Below are 17,703 nucleotides of genomic sequence, written 5' to 3'. Positions count from 1 at the left end.
ATCCAAGATTACAATTGTTGGATAATAAACCTCTGACTAGAATAACAAAGTCAGTGAAAAAAATCTACAACTAAGTTTTGCTAATATTAACTGCAGCAGCTTCCTTTGAAACACAAATATATATATTTTTTTAGAAAGCCTGTAACAGAAAACATTTAAAACACACCATCACTCAACTTCCCTCTGCACCCCACCCCCCCACAAAAAAATTGAAACTATTTTCTTACCCTCCTAATTGCTGTTTTTCCAGACATTTTACATTTAGTTTGAGTTTTTCAGAAGAAAATACTATTCGTCTCCTCGTTTGGCCAAAGTAGTATGCAAGATATCTGTTTTCATTTGAAAGAGGAAGTGTAGTTTAAGGACATTCATTTAAGCTATCAGTAATGGTATACAAATAATTTTTTTTCTTTACAAGATTATTCACTAGTACTTCATTACAGGTCATAATAAAACACCACCCTTTGGCTAGAGTAAAATATACCAGTATTTCACTTCTGCATGTATTCACTTCAAGTACTCTAATCCAGATTATAGACATCCCATTATGTTGTTGTATTGAACAGTAGTATACAGACAGTAAATTATACTTTAGTAGCTCTAACAGGTTTTTTTGGACTAAGTAAGACACTTCTGTTAAAAATTACATAACTGGAACATGCAATAAAAGAATATTTACTTTTAGATGAAACTAATATATTTCACAATGGCACACACTCTGGTGGCCAATGATTAACTAGATCAGACAGTTCATCTCTGATTTAATCTCTCTGATAGATAGAGCTCACACTTTCACTTGCCTTTCTTAGCTAGACATTTTAATGAAGTTCTGTCCTTGTCTGCTCTCACCACATATGGTCCTAATGAACCTGACTAGTTAGTGATATCCATACTACTATCTGCAGTATCACAGTCCCTGCTTAACAATGCAGGGCTAGCCACAACTCATTTTGTCTGAGAGTGACTGAAAAGGGCTCAGGGCAGTGAATATAGACACTCAAAGGGCTCACAAGAGTGAATACAGAAGGTGGCACTGGGGACACCTATATGGACCGCACATGAGACAAACCTCCCGTTACTGTAAAGGTAAGGAGCATCCTATAAATGTTTTAATCCATTCTCACCCAGCTCTTACCACTACTTCAAGTATTGCAGAAATAAGAGCATCTGTCTGGTTAAACAACTGAACCCACTCTCAAGAAGCCATTTCTCACCTGTCATCTGTACTATTACTTCTCAGAGGACACCGAGGTTGTGAAGTTCTATATAGGATTCAGTGAGTAAAGATACTCCAGCACACTACTCAGCTAGCAATGGGATGGCTTTTTACTTTCTCTGTGAAGGTTAAAGGTAACCTTGGAGATCATCTACAGCATTTTGTCCACTTCAAATAAATGCCTTAGGCACATCAAAATTACAGAAGTTAACCCCATCGTGATTAAAATGAAGCTTTTGGAAAACAGACAGCCACAGCATCACCTGAAAAGGACGGCCGACTTATAGGAATTTAAGGTAAGATTGAACATTCCTCATACTATATTCTGTGCCCAAGGTACGGGTTTCCTCACATTTTTTTGACCAAATGCTACTTAGACCAAGCTTTAAATACAAGAGAAAAACATACTGCCATAACCAAAACAACACTATCTGCTAGTAAACTATGTTACATGATTTCTTTAGAGGGAGGGAAAAAAGCTTTACAAAAAAACCCACCAAAAAAAACACCCGACTTTGGGCTGCTATTCTTAAATAGCTTAAAAAAAGCTATATAAATGACTATTGATATGTTCATAAACATGAACTGCCAGAAGACAGACTCTAAGCATAGCCCTTAATTCTCTAAAGATAATTAATTAGCTCAATATCATACTAAAGCATGTATCAGGAAAACTGTGCTATTTATGGGAAGAGCAATGATTGTACCACAGCTTTCCTACTCTGAATGCAAACTTTTTGTATTTCAGTCTTTAAGTGTGAGAAACCTCTTCTCCTGAATTCTGAAGCCAGAGTATTACATACGATAGTATCTTCAGCCTCAAGAGTTGTCCGCAAATATTCTTTTGAAACAACTTTTCCTTGGAAAATTATTTCCCCGGTCTTTTCTGTAATCTTTGGAAGTTTAAGAGTCAATGGAATTGTGGCATAGCTAGCATGCAGAATCTTACACAGTTTGAAATTCTGAGCTGTTAAACCACTGATGAGTAATTTCTTCCACCTCCAAATATCATCTATTGTCTCGTCTCCTCTCCTTTCCCTGACACCTAGGCTAGCTCCTGTCAGGTATTTATAGGAAACTTCAATAGTGCTTCCTTAGGTGGGAGAGAATCGTTCCCAAAATATATATATATAATCTGTCCAATAATTTTTGAGTAATTTCCTGTGCCTCCTTGAACAAGAGTTGAGTAATCCAATGAGTCAACATTTCAGGGTTTTTAAAATTATTTTTACTTTAAGCAATGAGTTCAAACTAAGAGAATCACCAACAGAAAAGAAATAGGTACTGGCCTATAGGAGATACCATGTGAATTCTGTTCCTTTTGATAGCTGGCAGAAGTGTATTAGGAAACACTTAAGCTGTGTTACTTCTGTCTCTAATTAGCAACATGCTGGAACTTCTGCAGCTTTGCCCACAGCAAGTATCTATGCAGTTCCTACATAACTACAATTTGGACCCTAAGGACAATGGTGCCAGAAACAAAAATGAGTAGCTCAGTAATGAAGATGATACAAGTTTGACCTTTTTAAAGGTATCTTTCAAGAAGAATTGGCTCAACTCCTTGAGACGGAATGCTGTTCTTAGGCAGGACTGGAAGATTAATATCACTGAAAACAGTCTTGCACAAAACAACTTCTGTTTCAAAATATCAAAAACATCAGTGCCAGAGGCACATACCAGAGTAAGGAATACAGGAAGAATAAATAGGAAGGAACAAGAAAAACATTATGATAGGCTTCCAAGAGCTTCTGGGGAAAGAAGGAAGAGGAGTGTTTCTTAAACAAGAACTTGTATAATAAATAAAAAAGCCAAGATCTTCCAAAGTAGCAATGTTAATATATACCATAAATTTTGAAAGATTTTAAGAAGAGATTGGAATAACTGTGAAAAAAAGAACAGAATGGCAATTACCCTACACCATTCTCCGTGCCTCGTTTTAGATAAAAACCGATGCATCTGGCTAGACTTTACTCTCAGACAGAGGAAGACCTTAAGTGGAACATCTGGATGCATACACACACAAGCACCATGCAAACACTTCAGGAGCACAGAGGGTCAGTCATCCCAGAGAGATTAATTAACATTGAAACTAATCTCAGTCAAACTGCCATAATAAACTGCACATATTCATTCCATTTATATGCTTGAATAAATTTCCAATCCATAACCAAACAAAAATGAAAAGGTAAAAGCTAACATGCTTTTCCAGTCTGAGGCTCTCTCCTGTTACCACAGTTTGAGGAAGGTAATTGGGTCTCATACCAAGTTCAGTAAGCAAGTGAAGACAGTCACATGGAAACAGAGGAAGAGCTCTTTTAGATTTGATCTTGAGAGAAGTACATTAAGCCATTTTTCTCTTTATTTACTACTCCATCTTTCTAAACTTTTAAGGGAGGTTGTCTACTTTGACTCTGTAAATAAACTTCTTAATCTTAAATTGGCACCAGTTAAGCTTGATTTTAAGGCAACTGGCTCACAAAAAACATTCTACTCTTCTAGACACTCCCAAAGCCACTCTGGCAAAGACTAGAACTCTTTAAGATCTTGATGCAGTGTATGAAAAAGGCAACATAATTCCACTGAGCACTAAGGACAAATGTAGGCATTAATATGCCAGGTTAGACATGCAGAAAATGTCTTTGGTTATTCATTAGCTACAGTAGCTCCTTTATCCTGTAGTAAGACAATGGGAACAGCCTTAACTTTTGTGTTCCCAGAAAAACACACTAAAATATGTATGTACAAATGCTGGAAGAAATATGCTTTTGAAAAACCCTCTTAAAAAGGACTGTAGAGCACCAAGGCAGCAAATTTCTTTTGAAACTATGACATTTAAACTCAAAAATCTTGTTTCAGCAGAGATCTGGTTATATTCAGAGAACAAATTTTTCCAGATTTCTTTTCATACAAAAAAAATCGTGTCTAGTTCTGGCATTTAAAGAATGAAAAACTAAAAATCCAGAGTCAAAATTATCTAATTCAAGAACTGAGTAAGAGGAGAACATCTGAAGATTTGAGTCTAAATCCACAACTAATATGAACTTACCAATATTCCCAAACGAAGCAAGTGGCACACCACAGTTTATGACTATACTTTAGACATGTGAATATTTGGGGACTCTTAACTGTACTAGCACCAATAGGAGACATTCCTTATGGTCAGGATTCAATTTTACTGAAAATCTTATCAGCAAGAAGAGTTTCCACGGGTATTCTGGAGATTGCTTTGCAAAATGATAAAAGTTCTCATTCAAATGACAAATAACTAGCAGCAGTTTAATCATATCATGCAATTTTAGAGAAAATTGAAAATTAACACCTACAATGAATGCATTCTCCCTGTGCAATTAGACAATAATTAAATGCTTGGTAGTAGCAAAAGGTTAGGAATAAATGTAGAAAAACAAACAATAATCCAAGAAGTGACTTGTCTAACTGTACAACTTCACCGGCAGTAACACTGAGAGCTTCACTTTTTTGTGGCAAAAGACAGAACAATTAATAGAATACCTTCACTAGGATAGAAAAAAAAACAGATGGCAGTATTCTCAAACTTCACTATGAGAAAAACAAAAGATGCTTAACAATTTCCTGCAAGAGTTTTCAAATTGAAAAAAATAATTTTTTTTAATAGATTCCTCATCTCACTGCAAGTCATAAGCAAGTTTTGCTCTTTTTCTTAACAAGGAATGAGGTGTAAGTCAATTTTCTACTTCTGTCAATAAAATTATCAACATCTAGAATATCACAAATGCTTCCATAAAATCTAAATTTCACAGCATTCATTTCACAATTTGTTGATAAAGATTCACGTTTCAGTTCAAGAGAATCCTGAACACAGGACTGTTATTTAAGTAAAAGTTAGTAATATCTCTATAAAGGTGATCCTAATTAACCACTGCTTACAGCTGCCACTTTACAACAGAGGCACTAATGAAGACATAGCCTTGGTCCAAGTCCCACCCTGAATTTACAGCAGCACCTATACTGGAAGAGGTCAGGATAAGCGGCAGGCCAGGGCCCTTGCATCCACAGGAAGGATGCTTCCAACCAGATTGTTTCCTCAGTGAAGAAACTCAAACCTGAATTTAAGAATAAGAATGGTTTTAGGCTAAAAATGTGTTAGCTTCAAATAATGTAACTCCCAGTTTATACCCAAAAAATAGTTCTGAATGAGTATCTATATGACTGAAATCACAGTTCTAGGATGAAATAAACACAGAACAATCTAATTTCTGCATAAGCTGTAGGGGGGTGGGACAGGAAGCATCTTTCTACTAACACAAATCATAACAATTATGCATGTTTCTTACCTGTTTTTTCTACGAAAAGTTGGTTAAAAGTGTTTATCAAGCTCCCTCCCAGCTAGCATCAAAAGCACGAAGTGCCTAGGTCCAGAGTCTCCCACAAGCATTTAATTCTTGTCTCATCCTCTTCTACTGGAAATCTTTGACCATTACAGAGTCCGGACACCTCTATAACTATAAAATATAAAAGAAATACCTGGGCCCCCCAACAGTGTCCTCTTCAAACAGATACCAGAGATGCTCACAGTTATGCCATGCCTATGCAGATAAATGTTGGTTAAACATGAAACTGTCATCCAGCAGAAGAATCGGACACAAACTTGCGTTTTAAACATTTGCGGTCTAAAATAAGGTCTTACAGAGTTTTAAAATAACAGAATCTTCTACACCAGATAAAATAACCCTTCTGATTCACTATCAGTACGATATCATACTATGTACATGCATAGTATGTACATGGTCCACATGGGCTGACACAGCCACTAAGAATGCAGGGCCAACCTCCCCAGTAGATAATAGAGCAAAATGCCTGAGGGGAGCTCCAAGTGCTTAAGAAGTTTGGTTAGAATAACATTTTAACACCTGAACTAAATTCATCTACATTGCTGTAGGCTTGACATGAGCATTAAAGAGTTTACTAGGCAGTTACAAAATTTCAGTTCAGAGAATGGCTGAAGTCAAACAGGACCTCTGGAGGTCATCAGGCTGAGTCACCTAGAGCAGGCTGCCCAGGAGCACCCACAGATGAGTTCTGAATATCTCCAAGGATGGAGATTCCCCAGCCTCTCTGGACAATCTGTTCCACTGTTCACTCACCCTCACAGTAAAAATAAAAGTTTCCTTATGTTCAGAAATCTGTACTAAAGTCCATCAACACTATTATTCTTCCTAATAAAAACAGTTTCCCAGGGAGAATACTGGGAATTTCAGCAGGAAAAAGAAAATCTTCTATTAAATCTAGGAAACTAAGCCTATTGGTAAATGCCACTGCCATGTAACACAAAGAAATAGTAGAATAAAAATCGGAAGTTCAGGAGACCAACATTTGTGTGGCTAATAATTACATCACTTTAAGTGCTTCATTTGAATATGCAGAAGGAATGTTTGGAACAAAAATTTGGAACAGTGTTCAAATCCCAAGCTAACCATTTTGGAAGACAGCCCATGTTAACATGCCTTAATTTAAAATGCTGCACGTCTACCAACTGTTAAAAGTACATTTGTGTTGGCCAGACTTAAGGAAGAATTTATTCACAACATTCCATTCTGCATAACGTCACAAAGCCAATACGAAGTCTACAAGCCTCAGATTATGATACAAATCTGAGTACACTGGTTCTTTAAATGTTTTGCCTCTGTATACCATAAATTGATAAAACAGGATTTAAATTATAAGCTCTCTATGTCTGACCATGAGAAGTGTTAGAAATTGCTGTATCTGGAGCTACTTGCAGATTTTGCAATTTTTAGCTTGGACATGAAAATGTAGAATGTCTTTCAGCACTAGGTAAATCCTTGTTTAAAGACAGTTCTTCCAATTCCCTCACACTAACTCATCTCCCTGTAACCTGTATCTCCTCAATTAAGTTAAGTTTCTGCCTTCACCAATCAAGTTCCATGAGAAATTAGCCACAAGGACTTGCCTATTTATGAAGTGACATAGCACTACTCTAGTTTGATGACCTCCATCATGACATTTTCATAGATAAGTCAAAAAGGTTTAACAAAGTCTAGGTTTGAAGAGGATATTCGCAGTAGCAGCATGTACCATTTTAATTGGTTATCATACTAGCTTCATCTACTTAATGCATTTAGGAAGACATTAAGAAAAAACAGTCCTTGTAAACTACTTAAAATTCTCATGATAAGCCTTTCTACAATTTAACTGAAAGCTAAGACAAATCTACGGCAACAGGATTTTTATCTGCAACTAAATACAAGTCATTCAAACCAGGCATTTTATCAGTATGAGTAGAATTAGAGGCAGTTAAATCTAATCTTCTGGTTTTCTGTTATTTATCAGAGGAAACATACAGGTGAGTATGCCCAAATCCCCAAGAATTAAAAGAGTATATCCATGTATGGCATCTCAAGGTCATTTCCACAGAAGGATTAGTATACAAAGAATACAGAACTCGTGACATTTCCTTCAATACTGAGATATATCTATTCTAAGCATAGAAGATTTCAAATATTAAAAAAGAATGAACAACCTGCTTTAGGGAACACACCTGTATGACAGGATCTCAACCAATCTGTAGAGAACTGAAGTCGCACCTGCAGCATTGAAAATGCTGTCAGCTTTAAGAGCCTATTCAGATCACATTTTGTAGCCATGACAACACAGGGGTTTTTTTTCAATTTTAAAAAATTTAAATTTTTTTTTCCCCCAATCATTTAGACTAATCAGACACTATAGTATTATCCCTCAAAATCTCAGTTACAATTTCATCCATATTGCAATATTACAGTACTATCCAGAACTGCTATCCTTTCCTTTCCTGTCTTGGCCAATATTGTCCCATCATCAGATCACATATAACAAAACCACTTGGATAAATTTTCTTTGCATCGCAGATGACATGCCTCCATCATTTTCCTTTTTTTTTTCCTCCAATAACCATCAACTTTTCTTAATTTTCAAAATATTTCCATAGTTCTGACCATCTATTCTGCTTTCTTAATCCACCACACAGCCCACCTGAGTTGTAATAACCTTTTTTTTGTCACCAGCTTCTCACACATTGAACATGTATAAGTCAATATCTCTGATGCTACATGTTCAAATTCTCAGAGATTAGAATAGCATCACCCTGTTAGAAAGTTGAACACAACTGACCAAAAAATAGTGTTGGAAACTATGACCTTCTTTCTAAATCAAAGCTTAAAAGCATAACATTTTCCTTTCTCCACCTGAGCTATCATCCTGATTATCTGAGTAACACTAGCTACTTTGTTTTCTGGATCCCCAGAATTTTCCTCATCATTAAAAGTTCTCAACACACCTGCAAGAGCAATCAAAAGATTGGAAGTTATTAATAAACTTCTGCACAGCCATCAACACAGATGTAGCACTTGATATTGGATGCTACACTAAATTTCAGTTTCCTAAAGATTTAGAGAAGCCACATCATTTCCACCTGCTTCATTATTCATACAACAGGTGTTTAAAAACTTAATGCCCTGAATATCTCTTTATTTTTCAACATTCTGACATTACATCTCAAAGGAAGCATACAAAGCAGCAACAACAACAACAAAAAAAACCAGTTCAGACTCACTGAGAAACAACTGATATTATAAATCATTGTCTTGGGAACAGCATAAAACACTCACCTGAAAATGTGCCAGTCACAATCCTTCCAAATCTGAAAGCGTCATCAATATATTCCCTATTAAAAAACAAAACACCAAGTTTTATAAACAAAATTTAAAGTTATTTCAAACATAAATCAAGTCCATCTAATAATGCAATACAAGTCCAGCCATGTAAAATACATATTCCACAGATGAAGAACAGTTATAAAGACTACGAATACAAAATGAGAAAAAATAAAATTCCAAATTAGCCTTAGCAGATGAAGCACTCTTCAGAGAGCTAATTCAACTGAGCTAAAGTATTAACATCATGACCAAGACTAGTCTCATATTCCAAAATACAAGCACAGATTCTTAAAGCGAGAGCTGTTCCAGCTTACTAAAACTTACACTTTTACTTACATTTGTTAAAAAAAAAAAAATAATCAGAGAAAGAAGTTTCTTTAGCTATGTCCCAGAGGGCCAAACAGGAAAAAAAAATAAATCCCTCAGTCCTCAAGTGATGGTTCCTAAATGGACCTAAACTAATGTCACCAGTCACTTCTATTCCTGAAGCACCCAAGGCACCACTGTTATTTAATTTCCTTCCAGTTTTAGATTGGTTTTGTTGTTCTTAAAGCTGCTTATTCTCTCCGTGGAGAAACTAATAGCAAAAAGTTTGCCTGAGGTAACAGGACAAAGTCAACTCAGTTTTACTATGAATAGCACAGTACCAGCACATTCTTGAACTTATCAAGCTCACCTCATGGAGGGTCAATCTCACCTATGCTGTGCTGAACAACCTGGGCCAGCTCCCAGTTCACTCACCACTTGCTTTCCTGTAACTATAAGAAGCCAAGTACCAAAGGTAACTAATTCTTGTTCTATTAAACCCACCACTTGTGCTCAAGTCTCCACAGTGGATCTGGACTGATCATCCCCAAGAGCCAACAGAAACTGTCTTTCTCAGGTTTCTTCCTTCACCTTGAAGCCACGAGCCAGAACTAAGTTTAATTGCCAACAGGTTGGGTATTTGCCATAAAGAAAAAAAAAAGTCAGCAGAGACATATACCCATGACAGACAAGACTATTGCAGCCTGTGCCAAGACATCTTGTGAAGAAGACGAAGTCTCCTTTACCTGTCCCATGCTAATTTCTAGACATCTTTCCTTCCAGTCTTAAAATAGGTACCTTCTTAAAGGTGAACTATAATTCTTTGTATTAAGTGTGAATTCAAAAAGACATTTGATTTTCTTTGTACACAGGAAATGCTACTCTCTTCCTGAATGGAACTGGAGAAATTAAGCAGTAGTCAGAACTCTTTAATATTTGCCTATGTCAACTCTTGTCATTTTTGAGTAAAATAACAAAAATTATACATTTGAGGAAGTGTTGTCACAGAAAGGAGGGAAAAATTATCACACCCCACCATGCAGTCATACATTTCACTTTTATCATAGGTGAAACTAGATCTAAAGTATCTACACCACCATATTTCAACTTCAGTATTTGTTGACATCTCCATTAAGCAGCATATTTGCACACCTACTGCTCCCCTCCCATAAAAAAAAGAGTAGAATTTCACCATGGGGTACTACATTTACAAAAGTTCCAGGTTAACGCTGTTCTTTAGACATTGCTGCAGTTCACACATAGTTAAAGACTTCAGTCAGAATGAAAGTCCCATTCTGGAAGACTCTATGCCAAAGACGTTCTCTATTACTAATACGGCCCCCACCGCATCAGTAATACACTCCATAAAGCGTGGCAGCCTAACAAACATGATGTACTTGTCCTATGAGTTGGTTATATTAGTACTCAGAAACAAGAGTCTGAGTCACTGAGGAACCCATGGTAGAGATATAACTGAAATCAAAGAAGTGCTTTATACACTGAAGATCTTTGTACAATTAAAGAAACTAAGTAGCAGAAACATAAAAGTACATGTAATAAGGTCAAGCACAAAAACCACACTAAGATACAAAAGCTGCAAGGAATAAGGAGGATAGGAGGCAAAACCGACAAAAAAGGGAAGTACTGGACATCCTCACCACTTGATCCTGTCTCCCTAAGCTCCAATTATGAAAAATCACAGGTGTTATTTGACAGTGAAGTGCCTCTGTTTTAGGACAGGATGTTTGAAAGGCAGTATAGCTTTGGTTCTACTTTTAAAAAGCCAGTTCTACTTTCAAAAACCATCTATACAAGGAAATCTCTAACTATTCTATCTATAACAAAAATTAAGCATTAAGAATTGCCATGGTAGATTCAAAACCAGCTGGAAACAAAACCCCGAAGTCTTTCCCAGACATTTTGACGTACAAATGAGCCCTTGTTCTCACTATCACGTATTTTCAGGATGGACATCGGTACAACTTGCACTGAAGTTCTGCAACCTGCTCACACAATCTGCAGAATAACCTCATACTCTTGCCCCAAGAAACATGCTCTCTGTGTATTTCAGTCCACTTGTCATGTAAAACAGCATGTTAACTCTCCACCTCTTCAGCACACCCAATAAAAAGTTTTGCTTTCTATTGGGAGAAAATAAAGGAAAAAAGGAAAATCATACTCCATTATTATATATCTGAAGGAAGGTAAATTTAGCCTCACTTATTGTGTCCTACAAGGAAAGCTGTCTAAATCAGACTACCAAAAAAAGTCAGAGAAATCAGAAGGCTCCTCTAGGACTACCATATACTACTTCAGCAGCAGCTGAAGACATCTGTACAGAAACTCTTCTTGACCTTATGATAGCTTTTCTCATAACCTTACTTGTGTATGTGGATAAGCAGGGAACACACCCTCTTCAGAACCACTGCCCCGCACATCTTGCATCAAACTTAGTACACTGCTGCTGTCCCTCAGGAACTCTTCAAGAGGGAGAAAGGACCAAAAGGATTCTACTGGATCAGTACAAATCCAGTGCAGGCGTTCAGACATAAAGACTCTATCTACACTTAAAGGATAACCTTAGAAATACAAAACAGAAGCACAGAAGCCTGATCTGCCCATGTTCCAGCACTGCTGGCAGGCAGAGTACAAGCAGGCTGCACAAACATGCCTGGTGATCTACTAAGCCACTTACTAGACTACCAGATCACCGTGCGTATGCTCAGGCATGTGGATTCCCATGTGTTCAGGTGCTTTCCTACTACATATGGTTACTGGCTCACTGTCAGCATGAACAGAACGTGCTCTAATGAGAAGCTTCTGAGCCTCTCCACAGCCTTTGCAGACATACCCAAACCATCTGACCCAGCTTCATCTTGGTCTTCTCTGCCATACTGTATCTCACAAAAGTGGCCTAGGGCCACAAGAAATCCCGGCAACACTGAAGAGTGTTTTTGACTGCTGCCTTCTCTTTTCCCACACCCTTTAAATATACTTCACAGTGCAAAGTATCTCAACTGTAGCTAAAAAGAAACAAGCCCCCCAAAAAACCATCTACGTGTCAGAAGGTGGAGTTCTTCACTAACCAACAACTAGCAAGCAAAAGGTTTGCCTTACTACCAACAACACACGCAACATTAACAGCCTGGCCCCCACTACAGCAGTAGTTAACTTTAAGACAGCAGTTAAAGCAGGAGAAGGGACAGACACCTTTTACACAGTACACAAAACATCAGCAGTATTACTTTCAAGACGACCATTTTCTGCATCCAACCTCATCCGTACCCAAAACTGCAAGTCAAAGCCCTTCAGAGTAATAAAACTATCACAAAGAGTAATACAGATGTTAATTTACCCATTTGCCATTCAGTGCTTGACAAGTTAGGTAAACTGCTTAACTATTTATTATGTTAAAAACTTGTACAATGGGGATATAACTAAATGTGGAAAGTATGAATGCAGCAAGACAACCCAGTTTAAAATCTCTAATCCACCATCCTCACAGAGGAATTCTAGGCCACGCAACCAAAACCGGACACAAAATTCCTTTTCAGAAACACCTGATTATCTTGCAATTACGATGTGGTAACATTATGAGTAGAGTACAGTGTCTACGGGACATTCATGCCAAGTATTACACAACACCTTGCTAGGAACACGATGTTCCCTTTTAACATAGGCTAACCATAGCAACCTATATAAAACACTACAGTTGATCTAGACTAGTGATAATTTACTTGTTCTACAGGCTAGTGGTAATCTACTTGCTTTTAAACCACACCAAATATACCTCATCCCACAGTAACTTGCTCATGTGCTTATACTTTAAGGGGTTAAAAAAAGCTTTTCTGCAGTAAAGCACGTTTTAATATTGTAAAGATGTTAGCAAAATAAGGGTGTGGCAAGAACCCAGGGAAAAAAAATTGGTTTATCACTCTGTATCTAAACCAAACACTTCCTGGTCATAATAAAGTCTGAGGTGGAGGAAAACTCCAGAACTCTACTTCCAATCAGTTTCCCCATTTCACTCTAGCCTCATACTACGGCTAAACTCCATCAAAACCTCACTTTACTCAAAAAATGTGATTCTTCACAAGGGAAATTTATTATTATAGAAATGTATTGTCCAAGGACAGACTCAAGTCAGTTTATCAAATAAACTGAGTTGTTATATCTTTTAATCTTATGACTGGGAGAAAAAAAAAAAGGAAAAGGTATTAAGCCAAGAGCTGCCACAATATGCTGTGTCTTTAACGCCTCTCTGTGGAAATCCAAAAGGAGTTAGAATAAGCTGTAAGAATGAAGATTACTTAGATTTGCACAGATAGCGTTCATGTGTTAGAACAAATATAGGAAGCCTACAAGTCCTACCAACTGACAAATATGCAAAAAGCCCAGCAAAACTATGTAGTCTTTGGATCATAAATGAAACCAGAAAACTTTCTGAGTCTGAAGAAAGTGCACAAAAGCCAAAATCTTGTTTTACGTGTCTTTACCTTCAGGACTAGGTCAAGCCAAGCTACACTTCTTCACAGCACAGGCCAGGCCATGCTCTTTCACTGCAGTGTTGGACACTTATGCCAACCACCAAACTAAAGCATTCTCCCTTCTACCTTGAAATAAACACCTGAAAAGGACAAAAACCACCAAAACTGAAGGTTATTACTTTTTTCTCCTACTCTAGGCCAAAGGTCTTCTCTTTTCCATTATGTCTTACTAGTGAGGTAAGCCACCTCCACAGTCCAGGACAAGGACCCCACACCTCAGGACAGTGCCCTAATCATAAGACTAACAGCAAGCCTTGGATGAAGCGAGGACACCCTCCAGCTCTCCAGTGAAAGTTCCTCACTTTGCAGAAATAATGAGAGTTTCAGTAAGAAAGGGTAAAAAGAAAGATCACAAGAGCATGCAAACACGCACAAGCAAGAAGGAACCTGATGTTACAGCGCAACAATGTGGGCACACTCCCTAACGTGAACCAAATTCTAGGCCCTGCTCCCAAATTTTGTAGTCAAGAGCCACTGTGTAAAGTGTTTAAACAGCATGGAATGGGACCCAAGGCTGAGAAAAATCAAGGACACATACAGACACTGAGGCACCCTAAAAAGTATGAAAAGTTAGAGTTTCATCAAGTTCCATGCCCTCAAACCATCTCATATACAATAGGATCTGTTTATGGAATGGGGCCACACCATCAAGGCCTTCGCTTAAGTTTTATCAACCACCCTACATTATCAAAACTAATCATATGCATTCAAGTAGATATTCCTCACTGCCATCATTGCAAATAATTTGGATTTTACCTTGACAATAAGCAAAAGCCAGCTCCAAAAGATAGCTGCAGCTTTGACAAATGTCAACCACCATTAACAGTCATCTGTAAACAAATTGCGGTTAAAATGATACTAGCAACTTGAAACAGTTTCTCACCACATTAAATCACTTTTTTCCTCTACTTTGACTTGACCAGACAATCCTACCATCAGAATTTCAGAATTTCCACCTTTTCCCCTTTACTTGTAAAGACATAAGTGATCGTTATTCAATCTCAGATATACAAGATGGCAAACCTCAGAGTCTTACATTTGGAAAAAGAGAAAGACATCTCACAGCCTAAAAAACATAAACCAACACATTTCTTCAAAACGCTTCATATGCACGGTCTCCGCCAAGTTACTGTTTCGCTGGAATACAATTTCAAGTGCTTCAGTTTCCAAGTACCTCTTACTGACCTCTCTGGGGGCTTTTTAAGCTCCTGTGGTACACGGAGGAATGCTGTACCCTATCCTAACCTATTACAAAAAGTCAGCTGGGAAGCGTCAGCTTGACTGTTACCATACTGCTCATCTATTTGCATGAAACCGTACTTACATAAACTGTTTTGTAATCATGCATGTAATAGCATGCAATTAATGTCAACAGCAGCACAACCACATGGTCTCAAGGAACAAAGTGTCCTTGCAACCACAGGCAACACAAAGAAGAAATGCACAGCACCTGTTGCCTACTCTACCTGTAGCTCACGCATCTCCCTAGCGCGCTGAGACGCTGCTACTCACTCCTACACAATTCCTCGCGTGAAAAAAGCCACCCAGCCAACTGCGTAGACCTGTGTCCCCTCAAGAGGGGGAGGGCGGGGCCGCGGGCCATGCTCACCGGGCGGGACACCTGTGGTCCCCGAAGGGGCCACCCGCGTCTGCTTTCGCTCCCTCCGAAGCCCAGCGCTGACCTTTCGCACAGACGCGGCCGCGCCCCGCAGCCGCCGGGGAGGCCAGAGATGAGCCCCCCGGAGGGACCGGCCCCGCCGCCACCGGGACCCCCATCGGCCGCCGGGCGGGGAAGTCACAGCCGCCCCGCCACGCTCCTCCCCCGGGCCGCCCTGACCGCCGCCCCGCGGCACCACCACCGCGGCCGGACCGGGGCGGGGGGCACGGCCGCCCCGCTCCCGCTCCAGGGTGGGGGCCACCGCCGCCCCTCGGCGCGGCCCCACGCGGGCGGGGCCGTGGCACAGCCGCCCCTCGGAGCGCCCGGCTCCCGCCCCGGCCCGAGGTGGGGGGAAGGACGGGAGCGCCTGCGCCCCCCACCGCCGGACGCCCCCTCGCTGCCCGAGACGGGCGGGGACCGGTCCACCCTCACCCCCGGAGCCCCTCACCCCGCGGCCCGGCCCGAGGAGGGGGCCAGAGCCGGTGCCCCCTTCCCCGCTGCGGGCGGAGATGGGGGTGGGGGCGCGCCACAGTCGCCCCCTCCCCGGTTAGAGGGCACCCCTCCGGCCCCCGCCCCGGCGGGCCCGACCCCCGCGGCGCCGCCCGCCCCACCGGCGGCCCCGTCCCGTCCCGTCTCCCCGGCAACGGGAGCGCCCCGGCGCGCGGGGGTTACGTAACCCCGGCCCAGCGGGCAAGAGAAGCGGGGGAGCCCCTCAGCCCCCCGCAGCTGCCGCCCGCCACCCCCTTCCGCCACCGCCCGGGCGCCCACGGGCCCCCCAGCCCCGGCCGGCCGCGGGGAGAGCGCCCGACGGAGCGCGACTCACCGCACGCACCGCTCCCACCCAGCGCAGCGCAGCCCGGCACCGACTTCATACAGGCAGAAACGTGACCGAGCCCGCAGAGCCCGCCCCTCCCGCACGGCCATTGGCCGCGGGCGCGTGACGCCTGAGGGGGACGGGGGCGGGGGCGGGGCGCGCGCCTCCCCCATTGGCGGGGCCGGACGCCGCTCATTTTACATAAGCCTCACGTGTGGCACCATGTTTCCACCGGCAGCCACGATCGCCTCCGAGCCTGCCCCGCCAGCCCGCCCCTCCCCCCCTCCCCTTCCCCCCCCACCCCCGCCCACCCCGCCGCGAGCGCGTCCCCGCGCGACCACCGGCGCGCTCACCGCCGGGTGCGGCGCCGCCTCCCGCCGCCCCGCGCCGCCCCCCCCACCGGGCCGAGCAGGGCAGAGGTTACATCACGCTGGAGGGAAGCGGCTCCGCCCCGCCCCTCCGGGGCCGCCCGTGACGTCAGCGCGCGCCCGCCCGCTGGGTCGGCGCGCGGGGGACCGCGGCCAGCTGGGCCGCGCGCCCCGCCCCGCCCCCGCGAGCGCGCGCGCGCGGGGCCGGCCGTCAACGGCTGAGGGGAGACGCGAAAGGGCGGGGTGCGCTGCCCGGGACTGCCACCCGCGGCCCCCACACGGCGCCCGCCGCCTCGGGGCCCCCTTCAGCGGCGGGAGCGGGGCGAGGGGCCGCCGGTCCGCCCGCCGAGCGCCGTCCGAGGCGGGTCAGGAAGCGCTCCCGCCCCGCCGGCAGGAAGAGGCCGCGCTAGAAGAGGCTCCTGCGCGGCCTGAGAGCCGCCGCCGCTAACGGCCTGGCGGGACCCCGAGCTGAGGGGAGAGGGGAACCCGCCTAGCCGGGAGAGCCTCGCGCTCCCGGTCTGAGGGTGTGGACTCGCTGCTGTCGGTGTGGAGGCAGCGGCTGGAGCCGTCGGGGATTGCCCTGCCGGGGCCAGCCAATGGCCTGCCGGGGCTCGGCTCGCTTACATAAGGGAGAAGCGCCCGTATCCCGTTTCCTGGTGTTGCCACCCGTGCTGGGGGCACGCCCTGAAGTTTCGAAACTGACCCCGTGTAGTGTTCAGCCGTTGGGTCACGAACCAAAGTACGCGGCAGGCAAGCTAGAGCTTCACCTTGGTCCAGCACCATCCATCAGTCTGAATAACTACATTAGCATCAGCTTGAGTAACTACAAAAACGGTTAAACTAAGAGTTTCCGAGGCATTAAAGGTGTGTACTGTTCTCCAGTAGAAAATAAGTTCCCAATATGCTAATTACCATATGATTACTTTCCATTCCAAATGTATAAGAAACACTTTTTCATATTTCTTCCAAAAAATTAAATCTACCCTTTCTGTTCAGGCAAAACATTCAGAGAGTATTGACATTTCCCATCTTACAGTAGGAAAAAAAAAAAAAATTTCTTGTGACATTGGTCGCACAGGTTTTTGCTCAGGCACCTGTACCCCG

General features: G+C 42.4%; 1 protein-coding gene across 14 annotated transcripts in view; it reads right to left on the bottom strand.

Annotated features, from left to right (window-relative positions):
• The window catches only part of PER2 (period circadian regulator 2), a 48,379-nt gene extending 32,069 nt beyond the window's left edge, over window positions 1–16,310 (bottom strand). For 2 of the 14 annotated variants that reach the window (XM_074877746.1, XM_074877760.1), the window contains exons 1-4: window positions 16,241–16,310; window positions 8,860–8,915; window positions 5,530–5,781; window positions 228–329 (exon numbers count right to left, since the gene is read on the bottom strand). The gene's annotated coding sequence lies outside the window, so the exon portion shown is untranslated. Of the gene's footprint in view, window positions 1–227; window positions 330–5,529; window positions 5,782–7,754; window positions 7,801–8,859; window positions 8,916–16,240 lie in introns of all 14 variants that reach the window. The other 12 variants (XM_074877747.1, XM_074877755.1, XM_074877750.1 and 9 more) reach the window with 12 other exon arrangements.
• Window positions 16,311–17,703: the final 1,393 nt, after the last annotated feature.

This window comes from Strix uralensis, chromosome 9 (assembly GCF_047716275.1).
Source record: "Strix uralensis isolate ZFMK-TIS-50842 chromosome 9, bStrUra1, whole genome shotgun sequence".
NCBI classification, from domain to species: Eukaryota; Metazoa; Chordata; class Aves; order Strigiformes; family Strigidae; genus Strix; species Strix uralensis.
This window is presented reverse-complemented; position numbering and strand designations above follow the sequence as displayed.